Source organism: Salvelinus alpinus, chromosome 1 (genome assembly GCF_045679555.1).
Source record: "Salvelinus alpinus chromosome 1, SLU_Salpinus.1, whole genome shotgun sequence".
Lineage (NCBI taxonomy): Eukaryota > Metazoa > Chordata > Actinopteri > Salmoniformes > Salmonidae > Salvelinus > Salvelinus alpinus.
In genome coordinates, this window is record NC_092086.1 from 95,700,844 (window position 1) to 95,718,935 (window position 18,092).

The window sequence follows — 18,092 nt, forward strand, 5'->3', positions numbered from 1 at the left end:
CAGGCCTTCTCCTTTGGAAAATCTGCCCCTGCCCCCTCCCTCCTCCTGTGCCCCCACTCTCAACGTCCTGTCCCTGCTGGTGTCACAGAGACGGATGAGATCTCATCAGGAAACTAGTGGCCTTTTATGACGTTGTCTCTCGGCCTGAGTGACGGGCACCTCTGCTCCGGGCAATAACCTCAGTAGGATTCATTCTCTCCTGTTCAGGATGAAAATGTGTCATGATGAATTTGGGGCTCTCTCCTGCTGTACACGTTGGTTTTAGGGGACTTGTAAGGAAGATGATATAGATCTAGTGGTCTGTGTGTTAATGATGACATGTACCATATGACAGCTGTCAATGTGTGTTAAGCTGACTGGCCTCTCAGAGTGTGTGTTAGAGTGGGGTCTCTACATCCAGAGTGACGTGACCCCCCCACCATGGAGTACCTGCCATGGCCTGGAGCCTAGAGGAGGCCTTCATTGGGTCCAAGGATACCTGTTGAAAGGGTCATTCCTCTCTTTGTCCCTCACAGCCTGTCAGGTGGGATATCTGTGAACTTATCACCTGTCAATTTACAGACCTGAGTGCCAAAATTCACATGAAGGGCAGTGGCTGAAAATTGGCAGATGTTCTTTTGTTTCTTTCTGTCAAGGGACTGTTTGTGCCGAATGCCTACAAGTCCTGCTCAGTCCTATAACCGTCTCTCCCCTTCTCTGTCCATCAGAATGGACTCTCGCCGCAGGCCTTTCTGTGTTAGGCATTGTTGTGTGAAACCTGTTATATGTGGACACTATCCCCATTGTGCCCATTACAAATACAATATATTCTCTGTCAGTACGCTGGGTGTGACGGAGTAAACCCAGGTGAGAGAGGAAAGCTTTGGCTACAGCTCTGATAGGACCTCTGGGTCTCTGGAGGCACAGTTCAACCACAAAGCAATACATTGAAAGGTCAGAACCTTAGGAATGGAGAACCTACAGGCATCAAGGCACTAGTAGCAATGATGTTCTAAAAGACAGGGATATCCCAACATATTTGCATAAAGGTCATGAGGACAACAGGCTAATGGGATTTTAAAGTGTATGGTTACAAACTGGACATTTGGGACAAAATCAGTTTCCCCCGCTCCCTTCCCTTCTTGTCCCTTGTCCTGCTGGCCTTAGTGGAGATTAACAGGTTCATGTCTGCCACAGTGTCATTCAGAAGATAACAGCCAATAACAGTCCATGGAAAATAAAGTTGTATGCGGAAGGTGTAAGACAGTTATTAGCAAAAAAAGAAGCATTAATCAATAAAAGACAGCTGCCTTGTTTTAGATACATTTCCTGTATTCTCGCGGTCAGTGGTGCTTCACCTGACTTAGATACCTGAGAATTAGACTGAGTCCATCCTGGCATCTAGCTAAATAATCATTTGTTCTTAATTGACTGGATAAATAAGGGGTAAGAAAAATTAAGAAATAGCTCAGCTATCTCTTTAAAACATTGACAAGCAGACACAGAGAAAGATGGGATAGCAAAACGTTTAAAATATCTGGGAATACTATGTTCGGAGTTCAAATGTATTGTGCATCAAATGCTGATCATATTTTTTTTTATGTTTTATTCACATGTTGGTAGCTTTTTTCAGAAATATATCTGTCTGTGACATAGAAAATGAGATCAGATTAGAAGCTAATATCTGTATAAACTCATGAGCATATCTATTCTCTGCTGCTGGACTGTAAAAACCCAACTCTGTGCCAATGATGAGGAATTAACAGATTAGAGAGAAAGATGGATTATCCATTTGCACCTATAAGTAAAGATTGGTCTCAAAGGCCTTACAATTTTTCAACTTCATATTCATCATCTCCAGCACCACCCCAACATCAACATACTGTATGCGAAGATGTTGCGTTTCTGTTTCTATATTTTGTAGTAATAAAGATAGAAGATAAGTGTTTCCAATTACATCATCAACCAATTAGTAACACATTAGTAGGCAATTCCTACTCATAACCTTAATCCTTTAACCTATCTCCTAAACGTAACACTAAATCCTAGTCTAGGGTTTAGTGTTATTGCTCACGTACACAGACTTGTGGGTATTTTGGTAAATTTGGGATACAAAGTTTATTGAAAGCAGGTGCTTCCACACAGGTGTGGTTCCTGAGTTAATTAAGCAGTTAACATCCCATCATGCTTAGGGTCATGTATAAAAATGGTCAGTTGCCCATTATTTTGGCTACCATGGCTAGATGAAGAGATCTCAGTGACTTTGAAAGAGGGGTTTCAAAGGAGCATCGGGGGATTTAAAGGGTGCGTGCTCTCAGTCACGGGATCTCAACCCAATTGAGCACTACTTATGGGAGATTCTAGAGTGGCACCTAAAACAGTGTTTTTCACCACCATCAACAAAACACCTTGTGGAAGAATGGTGTCGCATCCCTCCAATAGAGTTCCATCGTGGTGGCCCAACGCCCTGTTCAGACACTTTATGTTTTTGTTTCCTTTTTTTGGCAGTTACCTCTTCATAGCCTACGCATTCAGATTGGCCTCAGTATATCAGACCCTCAGCTGCTGCAGCCTCTCAGCCCAGACAGACACCCAGAAACAGCATGCTGAAATCTCTAAGACAGACACAAGATGGCCGCTGATGGCCCAGTGCAGACTCTCCCACATAGTCCAACGCTCGGCTCGGCCGCCAAACATACCTCATGGCTAACTGTCTAGCTAACGTTAGCAAGCTAGCTAATGTTAATGTTAGCCACCTAGCTAACGTTAGCCACAACAAATTAGAATTTGTAACATATTAAACGTTTTGCAAACTCGTAACATATTGTTAGTTTTGTACATTCGCAACATATTGTACGTTTTGCAAATTCCTAACATATCATACAAAATGGATGATGATGATCCTCCACAAATGAATACCATGCGGTACGAAATGTAACATATGATACTAAATGGAGGGTCTCGGATTTACGGTACAGAATAATATGAAATGCTCAGCTTGATGGATTGTATTTTTTATTTGTATTTGATTTAACCTTTATTTAACTAGGCAAGTCAGTTAAGAACAAATTCTTATTTACAATGACGGCCTACCAAAAGACGAACAGCCTCCTGCGGGGATGGGTGCTGGGATTAAAAATTTAATAAAAAATATAGTACAAAACACACCTCACAACAAGAGAGACACCACAACACTACATAAAGAGAGACCTAACACAACAACATAGCATAGCACCAACACATGACAACACAGCATGGTAGCAATACATGACAACAACATGGTAGCAACACAACATGGCAGCAGCACAACATGGTAGAAGCACAAAACATGGTACAAACATTATTGGGCACAGACAACAGCACAAAGGGCAAGAAGGTAGAGGCAACAATACATCACGTGAAGCAGCCACAACTGTCAGTAAGAGTGTCCATGAATGAGTCTTTGAATGAAGAGATGGAGATAAAACTGTTCATGTTTGTTGAAGCTCGTTCCAGTCACTAGCTGCAGCAAACTGAAAAGAGGAGCAACCCAGGGATGTGTGTGCTTTGGGGACCTTTAACAGAATGTGACTGGCAAGTGTTGTATGGGGAGGATGGTATTTCTACAGTATGGTTGTTTGCGGCTTTCAGACTTTTTTGGGGGACTTGTGACACACTAATTGGGGTAGGAGTCTGTTCTAAAGAGACAGATGTCTAGGCCTTGGGTTGGATCAATAACTTGGCACTAGATGACATTGTATATCTCTGGCTCTCTATTGCATTGGAGCATTCATGATTTAGACTTCATGCAGTTTTATAATGAATGGTTGGATGTAGTTTCTTGCATTTCTTTTGCCCTTGAGTCTTGCATGATTTTAAGTGGGTTAAGTATAGATCCATATTGATTACAAAAGGTGTCGGTGGTGTGGCGGTGGTTTCCAAAGCTGTGAATGTCACCACTTTGCAATTATGTACAGTGGGATGTGGTTGTGAAAGGAGACTCCTCAGTGCGTAAGCAGACTTAACACCAACCCAAACACAATGAGCCTGATACTATTCGGCTGGGCTTCGCCTCCTGCCAGTCACTGGAGTGTGTCCTTAAATGAGATACGTGACGTCTAAGACCAATATGAGGATTTATACGATAACAACATGGAAGAGTTCAGCTGTCCAGTCTTGATTTCTTTCGAAAATTCAAAAATGTCACATTTTGCCAGCTGATCACATACAGTGGGGTCTGGAATTATTGGATCCCTCAATAAAGATGACCAAAAACTACTTTAAAATAACAAATACAAATACTTAGCTATATTGTATGCTTGAAACAAATCAAAAATTTTATTCTTTTATACTAATACAATTGCTCAGAGAAGGAGATTTTGCTCAATAATAAAAATATTTTATAAAAATATATATATTTTTTTTTTTGCTCAATATAAAAATAAAAAAGTGCCCTGTTTTTTGCAATACTCCAGCACCCTCCCCTTACGAAGATAACAACCTTGAGGCTTTTTCTAAAATGTTTTATGAGATTGGAGAACACATTGAGAGGGACCTTAGACCATTCTTCCATACAGAATCTTTCCATATCCTTGATATCCTTCGTATGGGCTTTTGGACTAGCCTCAAACCACATGTTTTCAATAGGGTTCAAGTCCGGAGACTGAGATGGCCATTGCAAAATGTTGATTTTGTAGCCTGGTATCATAGACAAGACATAACATAGTAAATGTATATCCGGGGACACTCAAATTAGTATGATATGTTATGTTTGGTATGGTATGGTTACTTAAGACAGCAGTTTACTTAAGGCAAAAACACAAGTAGGGTGGCTGGTCAGGGTGGATGGGTAGGCGTATAACGCAAACATCTAGCAACCCAAAGGTTGTTCAAATATCACCACGGACAACTTTAGCATTTTAGCTAATTAGCAACTACTTACAACTTTTAGTCTACTTTGCAACCACTTAGCATGCTAGCTAACCTTAACCCTAACCATAACCCTTTAACCAAACTTCTAACCCTAGGAGATGAAGGATATCACGGATCTGGAAAGATTTTGTGAGGAGGAATGGTCTAATATCCCTCTCAATTTGTTCTCCAATCTCATAAAACATTTTAGAAAAAGGCTCAGTGTCATTATCCTCGCAAGGGGAGGGTGCTGGATTATTGAAACTGGGGATCCAATAATTTTGACCCCTATTTTTTTTTTAATATTTTGTTATAACTTGTTAAACAAAATCTCTTTCTTTGATGAAAAATGTATTAGCACAAAATAATATTTTTGGGGGGCATTCAATAAACTTCAGCATTTGTATTATCTATTTTGTACAGTATTTCTTGCTCATCTTTATCAAGAGATCCAATAATTCTGGAACCCACTGTATAGTCGTGGCCAAAAGTTTTGAGAATGACACAAATATTAATTTTCACAAAGTCTGCTGCCTCAGTTTGTATGATGGAAATTTGCATATACTCCACAATGTTATGAAGAGTGATCAGATGAATTGCAATTATTTGCAAAGTCCCTCTTTGCCATGCAAATGAACTGAATCCCCAAAAAACATTTCCACTGCATTTCAGCCCTGCCACAAAAGGACCAGCTGACATCATGTCAGTGATTCTCTCGTTAACACAGGTGTGAGTGTTGACAAGGACAAGGCTGGAGATCACTCTGTCATGTTGATTGAGTTTGAATAACAGACTGGAAGCTTCAAAAGGAGGGTGGTGCTTGGAATCATTGTTCTTCCTCTGTCAACCATGGTTACCTGCATGTAAACACGTGCCGTCATCATTGCTTTGCACAAAAAGGGCTTCACAGGCAAGGACATTGCTGCCAGTAAGATTGCACCTAAATCAACCATTTATCGGATCATCAAGAACTTCAAGGAGAGCGGTTCAATTGTTGTGAGCGCCCAAGAAAGTCCAGCAAGCGCCAGGACCGTCTCCTAAAGTTGATTCAGCTGCGGGATCGGGGCACCACCAATACAGAGCTTGCTCAGGAATGGCAGCAGGCAGGTGTGAGTGCATCTGCACGCACAGTGAGGTGAAGACTTTTGGAGGATGGCCTGGTGTCAAGAAGGGCAGCAAAGAAGCCGCTTCTCTCCAGGAAAAATATCAGGGATAGACTGATATTCTGCAAAAGGTACAGGGATTGGACTGCTGAGGACTGGGGTAAAGTCATTTTCTCTGATGAATCCCCTTTCCGATTGTTTGGGGCATCCGGAAAAAAGCTTGTCCGGAGAAGACAAGGTGAGTGCTACCATCAGTCCTGTGTCATGCCAACAGTAAAGGATCCTGAGACCATTCATGTGTGGGGTTGCTTCTCAGCCAAGGGAGTGGGCTCACTCACAATTTTGCCTAAGAACACAGCCATGAATAAAGAATGGTACCAACACATCCTCTGAGAGCAACTTCTCCCAACCATCCAGGAACAGTTTGGTGACGAACAATGCCTTTTCCAGCATGATGGAGCACCTTGCCATAAGGCAAAAGTGATAACTAAGTGGCTCGGGGAACAAACATCGATATTTTGGGTCCATGGCCAGGAAACTCCCCAGACCTTAATCCCATTGAGAACTTGTGGTCAATCCTCAAGAGGCGGGTGGACAAACAAAAACCCACAAATTCTGACAAACACCAAGCATTGATTATGCAAGAATGGGCTGCCATCAGTCAGGACGTGGCCCAAAAGTTAATTGACAGCATGCCAGGGCGGACTGCAGAGGTCTTGAAAAAGAAGGGTCAACACTGCAAATATTGACTCTTTGCATCAACTTCATGCAATTGTCAATAAAAGCCTTTGACACTTATGAAATGCTTCTAATTATACTTCAGTATTCCATAGTAACATCTGACAAAAATATCTAAAGACACTGAAGCAGCAAACTTTGTGGAAATTAATATTTGTGTCATTCTCAAAACCTTTTGCCAAAACCGTATGTGCTTCCCACTTGTAGGTGCTGTTTATTTGTCTCCCAACACTGAGTGAACTTGGGGAAGAGCAGGACTAAATCAACTGCTTCCACCATTTACTTTTAGTTACAGAGATAATGTGAATAGGGTAAAATGAGGAGTGGATCAGTTCAATCATAGTGAGATCTGTCCTCACCTCCAGTGTGATCGGAGTGGAATGCTGATCACGGGAGGACTGACGGTGGCACACACACAAAGTGGGAGAGATTGTCATAGCGATAATAAATGGATCATGACACCCCCCCCTTTCCTCAAGGAGAGAGTGTCATATGAAGGCCAACACTAAGAGAAAATTCAAAATAATTGTATTATTATTATTTTCTACATTGTAGAATAATAGTGAAGAAAACAAAACTAAAATAACACATATGGAATCAAGTAAGTAACCAAAAAAGTGTTCAACAAATCAAAATATATTTTATATTTGAGATTCTTCAAAGTAGCCACCCTTTGCCTTGATGACAGCTTTACACACTCTTGGCATTCTCTCAACCAGCTTCATGAGGAATGCTTTTCCAACAGCCTTGATGGAGTTCCCACATATGCTGAGCACTTGTTGACTGCTTTTCCTTCACTCTGCGGTCCGACTCATCCCAAACCATCTCAATTGGTTTGAGGTCAGGTGATTGTAGAGACCAGGTCAACTGATGCAGCCCTCCGTCACTCTCCTTCCTGGTCAAATAGCCCTTACACAGCCTGGAGGTGTGTTTTGGGTCATTGTCCTGTTGAAAACACAAATGATAGTCCCACTAGGCGCAAACCAGGTGGGATGGCGTATCACTGCAGAATGCTGTGGTAGCCATGCTGGTTAAGTGTGCCTTGAATTCTAAACAAATCACAGACAGTGTCATCAGCAAAGCACCCCCATACCATCACACCTCCTCCTCCATGCTTCACGATGGGAATCACACATGCGGAGATAATCCGTTCACCTACTCTGCATCTCACAAAGACATGGCGGTTGGAACCAAAAATCGCGCATTTAGATTCATCATACCAAAGGACAGATTTCCACCAGTCTAATGTCCATTGCTCTTGTTTCTTGGCCCAAGCAAGTCTCTTCTTCTTATTGGGGTCCTTTAGTAGTGGTTTCTTTCCAGCAATTCAACCATGAAAGCCTGATTCACGCAGTCTCCTCTGACCAGTTGATGTTGAGATGTGTCTGTTACTTGAAATCTGAGAAGCATTTATTTTGGCTGCAATCTGAAGTGCTGTTAACTCTAATGAACTTATCCTCTGCAGCAGCGGTAACTCTGGGTCTTCTTTTCCTGTAGCGGTCCTCATGAGAGCCAGTTCCATCATAGAGTTTGATGTTTTTTTCGGCTGCACTTGAAGAAACTTTCAAAGTTCTTGCCATTTTCCGGATTGACTGACCTTCATTTCTCAAAGTAATGATGGACTGTTGTTTCTCTTTGCTTATTTGAGCTGTTCTTGCCATAATATGGACTTGGTATTTTACCAAATAGGTCTATCTTCTGTATACCACCCCTTCCTTGTCACAATACAACTGATTGGTTCAAACGCATTATGAAGGAAAAATATTCCACAAAAACCCTGGAATGAGTAGGTGGGTCCAAACTTTTGACTGGTACTATATATATATATATATATATATATATATATATATATATATATATATATATATATATATATATACTGCAGGGTTGGAGAGCCTTTCTACACACACAATATATTGATGAATCAAAAATACAGTGATTTGATTAAAATACAGGTATTATATAATACTTTTTTTCATCTCTCTGTGTTTCATAATGTTCTTTCAATTCGCAAGTGGCTAGGTTGAATCTATATCTCAACAGGGAGAAAAAGCGAGGGTAACAACACCCCTCTGTGTATCCTATGCTGCCCTCCCAAGCAAAAAGGCAGTAACTGCTCATTTGGTCCAAAATGAGTTAATGTAATTTTTTGTTACATTAAATGCATGCTTAGTCATGTGGACAAGTATCCTGCCTCTATTGTGTTTTGGAGAAAATAGGGGTCGTATTAGCAGTAACTGCAAAAAGTTGCTGTGAAACCAAGTGAACTTACTGCCTTTTAGCTTGGTTTCAACCTGCTCTTGGCTGCAGTTACTGCGTTATACTTTGGTTTCATATAATTTTATTCTGATAGTGATGCAATGGAACCTGTATGACACTGACTGACAGCTACACACACATACATTGCTAATCTAGGGATACAACACCATGGCACAGCATTCCCGGGGGGAAATGATGGTTGAACTTGCTCTGAAATGCCGACATCCAGACACTGGTAAGAACTAGCTAGCTAAGTAGATCTGAGATCAATATTAATTAGCAAGCTAAGCTAGCTAACGAGCATAGACTAACAATGCTACCTGCTCTCATAAGAGGAGATCTGCAATTGATACTAACTTCAATCTATTAGCCATATAATTAATTATATTCTGAAATTTCATCTGATGGTTTCTTTGAATCAGTACACCATACATACGATTTCTAGCCAGTGACAGCCACCTAGCTAAAACTGACGCGTCCCTACCAAAACGTCAAAACCTACCTAGCTAGCATTAGCATGAAGCAATAGATTTGTGCTACATGTTCCCATAAGAGACAATCAGCAGTTTATTCAATCTATTATACCTAGAATTAATATAATCCCTATAGTTGTATTCTGACATTCAATGGGTTATTTGAATCCGTAACGTTACACCACACACACAATCTCTAGCCAGCTGATGGTCAGTTGGACTTGCACCCCATACTGAATTGTCAAAAGCCACGCACACTCGTTTTCCGGATGAGCACACACACAGCATTGCTAGCTCATTAATAATATATCTACTCACATGTTCGGGGTTTCTGGTTTTCTTTTATATTCCAGTATTGCATGACTGTCCCGGTCAGGAAAGTTAAAATCCCAAATTGTATCCATCACCTTTGTTGGTGGCATATGTAATGTAGGAAAGTAGGAAAGTCATGCGTTTCCTAAGTCTGAATTGGGCCCATATCGAATTGTGTTAGTTTGACAATGCAACCTAACTGTATCAGTTGAATGCATTCAGTTGTACAACTGACTAGGTATCCCCCTTTCTTTTTCCCATTATCCCAAACCTTAACCCTTAACTTAACCATTCAGAATGAGTGCCTAAACTGAATGTTTTAACCCTATCCAAAACCTTAACCCTTAATGTTCTAAGTAACTTCGAAATGTTATGTTTGGAGAAATGGAATGATACTGAGCAGAAGGAGTCAATCCAGGGTGTAAAAAACACTTCGAAATTTTACATTTGGAGCAACTTCGAAATTTTACTTTGGAGAAATGTGGAGAAATGTCTAATTCGGCATTGTGACTGAGAGCTTGTTGCAAGGGTGATAATACAACTTTTGTGAAAGTTGTTTTACAGACTGCGGATAGATAGTGAGTGAATTTCCTTCCTCGTTCTCCACACAGAACACAGCATTTGAAACCATGGTAAACCTAAGCAAAGTAAACCAAAGTAACTGCAGATTGTGTCATGAATACCTATGTTTCACTTTTCCTGTTGAATTTGATATTTTAGATTCAGCAATGGATTTCTGTTTTCATTATCCCTTTTCACATCAACTACCATATTATTAGCATAAATGGAATAAACAGACATTTAACTTTTGTTATGGAAAGAATCTACAAGTCAAAATACATATATTTGCTTTTTCACCTCAAGAGTATTTGAATAGACTAACAACAGACAGAAATGTACCACAACAACTGTAGTTTTCTTTGTTTCCTGGATTGAAAATAAATATGTTGAACCTGAAAAGCACACTTAAACTGAACATAAAACTTATTTAGTTGGTCTGGGGATTAAAAAGTACTTAGACCCTGAAAAGAGCTTGGCTTAGTTGTTTTGTGTGTTCTGTCAGATGAGGGATTACGGCCTGTGAGTGATTGAGCCAGGGAAGAGTCTGTGCAGGTGGAGACCCACAAAGAAGCAGTGCTACCGGTAGGACCTAGGGCTCCAGGCTGACTCACACATGTATGCTTCTCCGTGGGTTATCGTGCCAGTAGACAATAACCACAACCCACATGGACAATACGAGCGGCACACAGGAAAACAGGAGAACACCTCAAAAACAAACATGGCACTCTGGTTCCTCTCCCAGCGGTGCGCTGGTGCTTTGACAGAGCCTCTCTTGTCCAGGACAGGCAGAGACAATGCACAGACAATTAGCTGCAGCTCCAGAGCCAGCGCCATGGAGAGTGCCTCTCCCCATAAGCCCACTGATTAAATGGCTGTAATGTGCTCCGTGTTTTGTACCATGTTTGGCTTTTTCTGAAGCCTTTGTGTCAGGGAAACACTGATGTTCCATTGGCAGCCTCTGAAACACTGTTAAGTGTCACTGTGATAGAGGGAACCAGGGAGGCCTGGATGGGAGGCTTTGTAGAGCTGTTTGTTTGGGAGGGACAGAGTTAGTTCAATGTGTCCAGACAAGGGCTCTCTGCCTGGCTCTGTTGATCTGTTTGTTCTCGCTTTGGATGGAACAAAACTAACTGCAGGGCATACTTTTAGAGTTCTATCATGACTTTGGTTCGGATTGTTGATTCAGGGGAGGCTCTCTCCCACCACAAAACATGGCCCTTAGGCCAAACAGAGGACATGAGAACTTGTGTGTGTCCTGAATGTCCTGAGCCTTGTTCATCACTAGAGACAACATACTCTCTTCATCCTCTGCCACCTGCCTCTCCTGTCCTCACTCTCAATGTTTACCCTTCTCCTGTTCAACACTAAACTTCACCAAAATACTGTTGTACTGAGGGTCCAGGAGCTACTGCCCCTCCCAGGGGACCATGAATAATGTTTTATCTCTCTGTAGAACAGTAGAGCCCAACCAGAGCCTGTTCAGGGGATAAGGAGAAGCTACTGTCAGCAGGACAAACAGGATTACTGTCTGATTGCTCTGGCTGAGCTACAATGATGACACACTCTTTAATTGCTGTGTGAATGGGATGTGGGCTTGCTCTGGTTTTAGACAGAAAAGATAAAGTACATAGCTTTTATTTTGAAACAATTAGAAGAGGAACTTGATTGAATAACATCAATTTAATAAGGATAGGAGATGCATTGAGTAGGCCTGCATGAGTAATGATCAAACTGACATCTGTTGTATCATTTACCATGACTTGTTACCATAGACTGTGGTGCATGTTATACCGTTGTATTTTCAAGTTTCAATTTCAAGTTTTAATGAATCGTATGTATGGGATACACATGGTATACACCGTCCAACGAAGAGCTTACTTGCAGGTTACTTCTTGATAATGCAACACCAATAATAAATAAGAAAAGATACAAACATAAAGTAGATCACTCAGTAGGATATAATAAGCATTTTAATTAAGTATATATAGTAAGGCACAATATATAGTCCAATATTTACTTGTGTTTTGGGGAAAACGGGGATTGAGGACGAAGTTTTTAAATTGTGCAGTATTTAGCAAGTCTGGTATCAGCAGTTGTGATGTGTTTGTGTAGCATGATTGTACTGTATGTGTGTGTGTTTATCTGTGTGTGTGCGTGAGTGAGTGAGTGAGTGTGTACTAAGGAGCGGAGAGTCAGTGCAGGTGGTCAGTCCAGTTCAAGTAATCAGCAGTCTGATGGCTTGTAGATAGAAACTGTCTCTGAGCCTTTTGGTATCAGACCTCATGCTCCGATACCGTCTGCCCGACGGTAAGGGGGTGAACAGCTTGTTGCTGGGGTGTATGGGGTCCTTGATAATGCTGTGGGCCTTCTTCGGACACTGTTTCAAGTAGATGCCCTGGATGGGTGGGAGCACACTGGGCCGTCTTCACCAGGATGACCTTATAGTTCTGGACCAAACAATTCCTGTACCAGGCCGTGATGCAACTGGTCAGGACACTTGATGGTGCAGTGGTAGTATTTGGAGAGAACCTGGGGTGGCATGCCAAATGTCTTCAACGGCCTTAGGAAGTAGAGACGCTATTCCGCCACTCTCCTTCCAGACTCACATTAAGCATCTCCAATTCAAAATTAAATCTAGAATCGGCTTCCTATTTCGCAACAAAGCCTCCTTCAGTCATGCTGCCAAACATAGCGTCGTAAAACTGACTATCCTACTGATCCTTGACTTCGACGATGTCATTTACAAAATAGCCTCCAACACTCTACTCAGCAATTTGGATGTAGTCTATCACAGTGCCATCAGTTTTGTCACCAAAGCCCCATTGCCTCTCCATAATGTCAATATGCCTTGTCGATTGCTGTTTTGGTTAGTGATTACTGTCTTATTTCACTGTAGAGCCCCCAGCCCTGCCCAATATGCCTTAGATAGCCCTTTTGTTCCACCCCCCACACATTCGGTGATCTCACCTGGCTTAACTGGTGCCTCTAGAGACAAAACCTCTCTCATCATCACTCAATGCCTAGGTTTACCTCCACTGTACTCACATCCTACCATACCCTTGTCTGTACATTATGCCCTGAATCTATTCTTCCACGCCCAGAAATCTGCTCCTTTTACTCTCTGTTCCGAACGCACTAGACGACCAGTGCTTATAGCCTTTAGCCGTACCTTTATCCTACTCTTCCTCTGTTCCTCTGGTGATGTAGAGGTTAATCCAGGCCCTGCAGCGCCTAGCTCCACTCCCATTCCCCAGGTGCTCTCATTTGTTGACTTCTGTAGCCGTAAAAGCCTTGGTTTCATGCATGTTAACATCAGAAGCCTCCTCCCAAAGTTTGTTTTATTCACTGCTTTAGCACACTCTGCCAACCCTGATGTCCTAGCCGTGTCTGAATCATGGCCACCAAAAATTCTTAACACCCCGGCCGTCCTACAATCGAAGCTAGATGCCCTCAATCTCACACACATTATTAAGGAACCTACCAGGTACAACCCTAAACCATGGGCACCCTGTAAGATATCATCCTGACCAACTTACCCTCTAAATACACCTCTGCTGTCTTCAACCAGGATCTCAGCGATCACTGCCTCTTTGCCTGCGTGCGTGAGGGGTCCGCGGTCAAACGTCCACCCCTCATCACTGTCAAACACTCCCTAAAACATTTCTGCGAGCAGGCCTTTGTAATCGACCTGGCCCGGGTATCCTGGAAGGATATTGACCTCATCCCGTCAATACAGGATACCTGGTTGCTCTTTAAAAGTGCTTTCCTCGCCATGTTAAATAAGCATGTCCCTTTCAAAAAATTTTAGAAGTAAGAACAGATATAGCCCTTGGTTTACCCCAGACTTGACTGCCCTTGACCAGCACAAAAACATCCTGTGACGTTCTGCATTAGCGTCGAATAGCCCCCGCGATATGCAACTTTTCAGGGAAGTTAGGAAATCTAAAGCTAGCTTTTTCAAACAGAAATTTGCATCCTTTAGCACTAATTCCAAAACGTTTTAGGACACTGTAAAGTCCATGGAGAATAAGAGCACTTCCTCCCAGCTGCCCACTGCACTGAGGCTAGGAAACACTGTCACCACCGATAAATCGACAATGATCGATCATTTCAATAAGCATTTTTCTACGGCTGGCCATGCTTTCCACCTGGCTATCCCTACCCCGGCCAACAGCTCAGCACCACCTGCAGCAACTTGCCCAAGCCCCCCCCCCCCCCCCCCAACTTCTCCTTCGCCCAAATCCAGACAGCTGATGTTCTGAAAGAGCTGCAAAATCTGGATCCCTACAAATCAGCTGGGCTAGACAATCTGAACCCTCTCTTTCTAAAATTATCCGCCGAAAATGTTGCAACCACTATTACCAGCATATTCAACCTCTCTTTCGTATCGTCTGAGATCCCCAAAAATTGGAAAGCTGCCGCGGTCATCCCCCTCTTCAAAGGGGGAGACACTCCAGACCCAAAATGTTACAGACCTATATCCATCCTGCCCTGCCTTTGTAAAATCTTTGAAAGCCAAGTTAACAAACAGATCACCGACCATTTCGAATCCCACCGTACCTTCTCCACCATGCAATCTGGTTTCCGAGCTGGTCATGGGTGTACCTCAGCCACGCTCAAGGTCCTAAACGATATCATAACCGTCATCGATAAAACACAGTACTGTGCAGCCATCTTCATCGACCTGGCCAAGGCTTTTGATTCTGTCAATCATCGCATTCTTATCGGCAGACTCAATATGTCATGTTTTGTCATTGATTATCATGTCTTGTCCCTGTGCTTCCCTTCTATTCGTTTCCCTCTGCTGGTCTTATTAGGTTCTTTCCCTCTTTCTATCCCTCTCTCTCCCCCTCCCTCTCTCCCTCTCTCGCTCTCTCTCTCTATCGTTCCGTTCCTGCTCCCAGCTGTTCCTCATTCTCCTAACTACCTCATTTACTCTTTCACACCTGTCCCCTATTTTGCCCTCTGTTTTCCGCTTCTGTCCTTGTCGGATCCTTGTTTGATGTTTGCTGTTCTGTGTCCTTGTTCCGCCCTGTCGTGTTTTTGCCTTCTTCAGATGCTGCGTGTGAGCAGGTGTCTATGTCAGCTACGGCCTGTGCCTTCCCGAAGCGACCTGCAGTCTGTGGCCGCGTCTCCAGTCGTTCCTCTCTACTGACGAGAGGATTTCAGTTTTCCTGTTTTGGATTTACCTATGATAATATCCAGGAGTATCGGTTTTTGTTTTAGACTGGAATAAAGACTCTGTTTCTATTAAGTCGCTTTTGGGTCCTCATTCACCAGCATAACAGAAGGATCCGACCAAGAATGGACCCAGCGACTACGGATTCTCGCAACACTGCCGTCGAGTTCCAGGGAGCAATGCTCGGCAGACACGAGCAGGAATTGTCTGCTGCTCGTCATGCCGTTGAGACCCTGGCCGCTCAGGTCTCCGACCTCTCAGGACAGTTTCAGAGTCTTCGTCTCGTGCCACCAGCTACTTCCTGGTCTTCCGAGTCTCCGGAACCTAGGGTTAATAACCCACCATGTTACTCTGGGCAGCCCACTGAGTGTCGCTCCTTTCTCACCCAGTGTGATATTGTGTTCTCTCTCCAGCCCAACACATACTCAAGAGAGAGAGCTCGGATCGCTTACGTCATATCACTCCTTACTGGTCGGGCTCGGGAGTGGGGCACAGCTATCTGGGAGGCAAGGGCTGAGTGTTCTAACGATTATCAGAACTTTAAAGAGGAGATGATACGGGTTTTTGATCGTTCAGTTTTTGGGAAGGAGGCTTCCAGGGCCCTGGCTTCCCTATGTCAAGGTGATCGATCCATAACGGATTACTCTATAGAGTTTCGCACTCTTGCTGCCTCCAGTGACTGGAACGAGCCGGCGTTGCTCGCTCGTTTTCTGGAGGGACTCCACGCTGAGGTTAAGGATGAGATTCTCTCCCGGGAGGTTCCTTCCAGCGTGGACTCTTTGATTGCACTCGCCATCCGCATAGAACGACGGGTAGATCTTCGTCACCGAGCTCGTGGAAGAGAGCTCGCGTTAACGGTGTTCCCCCTCTCCGCATCTCAACCATCTCCTCCCACCGGCTCAGAGACTGAGCCCATGCAGCTGGGAGGTATTCGCATCTCGACTAAGGAGAGGGAACGGAGAATCACCAACCGCCTTTGCCTCTATTGCGGTTCTGCTGGACATTTTGTCATGTCATGTCCAGTAAAAGCCAGAGCTCATCAGTAAGCGGAGGGCTACTGGTGAGCGCTACTACTCAGGTCTCTCCATCAAGATCCTGTACTACCTTGTCGGTCCATCTACGCTGGACCGGTTCGGCTGCTTCCTGCAGTGCCTTGATAGACTCTGGGGCTGAGGGTTGTTTTATGGACGAAGCATGGGCTCGGAAACATGACATTCCTCTCAGACAGTTAGGGAAGCCCACGCCCATGTTCGCCTTAGATGGTAGTCTTCTCCCCAGTATCAGATGTGAGACACTACCTTTAACCCTCACAGTATCTGGTAACCACAGTGAGACCATTTCCTTTTTGATTTTTCGTTCACCTTTTACACCTGTTGTTTTGGGTCATCCCTGGCTAGTATGTCATAATCCTTCTATTAATTGGTCTAGTAATTCTATCCTATCCTGGAACGTTTCTTGTCATGTGAAGTGTTTAATGTCTGCTATCCCTCCTGTTTCTTCTGTCCCCTCTTCTCAGGAGGAACCTGGTGATTTGACAGGAGTGCCGGAGGAATATCATGATCTGCGCACGGTCTTCAGTCGGTCCAGAGCCAACTCTCTTCCTCCTCACCGGTCGTATGATTGTTGTATTGATCTCCTTCCGGGGACCACTCCCCCTCGGGGTAGACTATACTCTCTGTCGGCTCCCGAACGTAAGGCTCTCGAGGATTATCTGTCTGTTTCTCTCGACGCCGGTACCGTGGTGCCTTCTTCCTCTCCCGCCGGAGCGGGGTTTTTTTTTGTTAAGAAGAAGGACGGTACTCTGCGCCCCTGCGTGGATTATCGAGGGCTGAATGACATAACGGTTAAGAATCGTTATCCGCTTCCCCTTATGTCGTCAGCCTTCGAGATTCTGCAGGGAGCCAGGTTCTTTACTAAGTTGGACCTTCGTAACGCTTACCATCTCGTGCGCATCAGAGAGGGGGACGAGTGGAAAACGGCGTTTAACACTCCGTTAGGGCATTTTGAATACCGGGTTCTGCCGTTCGGTCTCGCTAATGCTCCAGCTGTCTTTCAGGCATTAGTTAATGATGTACTGAGAGACATGCTGAACATCTTTGTTTTCGTTTACCTTGACGATATCCTGATTTTTTCACCGTCACTCGAGATTCATGTTCAGCACGTTCGACGTGTACTCCAGCGCCTTTTAGAGAATTGTCTCTACGTGAAGGCTGAGAAGTGCGCCTTTCATGTCTCCTCTGTCACATTTCTCGGTTCTGTTATTTCCGCTGAGGGCATTCAGATGGATCCCGCTAAGGTCCAGGCTGTCAGCGATTGGCCCGTTCCTAAGTCACGTGTCGAGTTGCAGCGCTTTCTCGGTTTCGCTAATTTCTATCGGCGTTTCATTCGTAATTTCGGTCAAGTGGCTGCCCCTCTCACAGCTCTGACTTCTGTCAAGACGTGCTTTAAGTGGTCCGGTTCCGCCCAGGGAGCTTTTGATCTCCTCAAGAAGCGTTTTACATCCGCTCCTCTCCTTGTTACTCCTGACGTCACTAAATAATTCATTGTCGAGGTTGACGCTTCAGAGGTGGGCGTGGGAGCCATTCTGTCCCAGCGCTT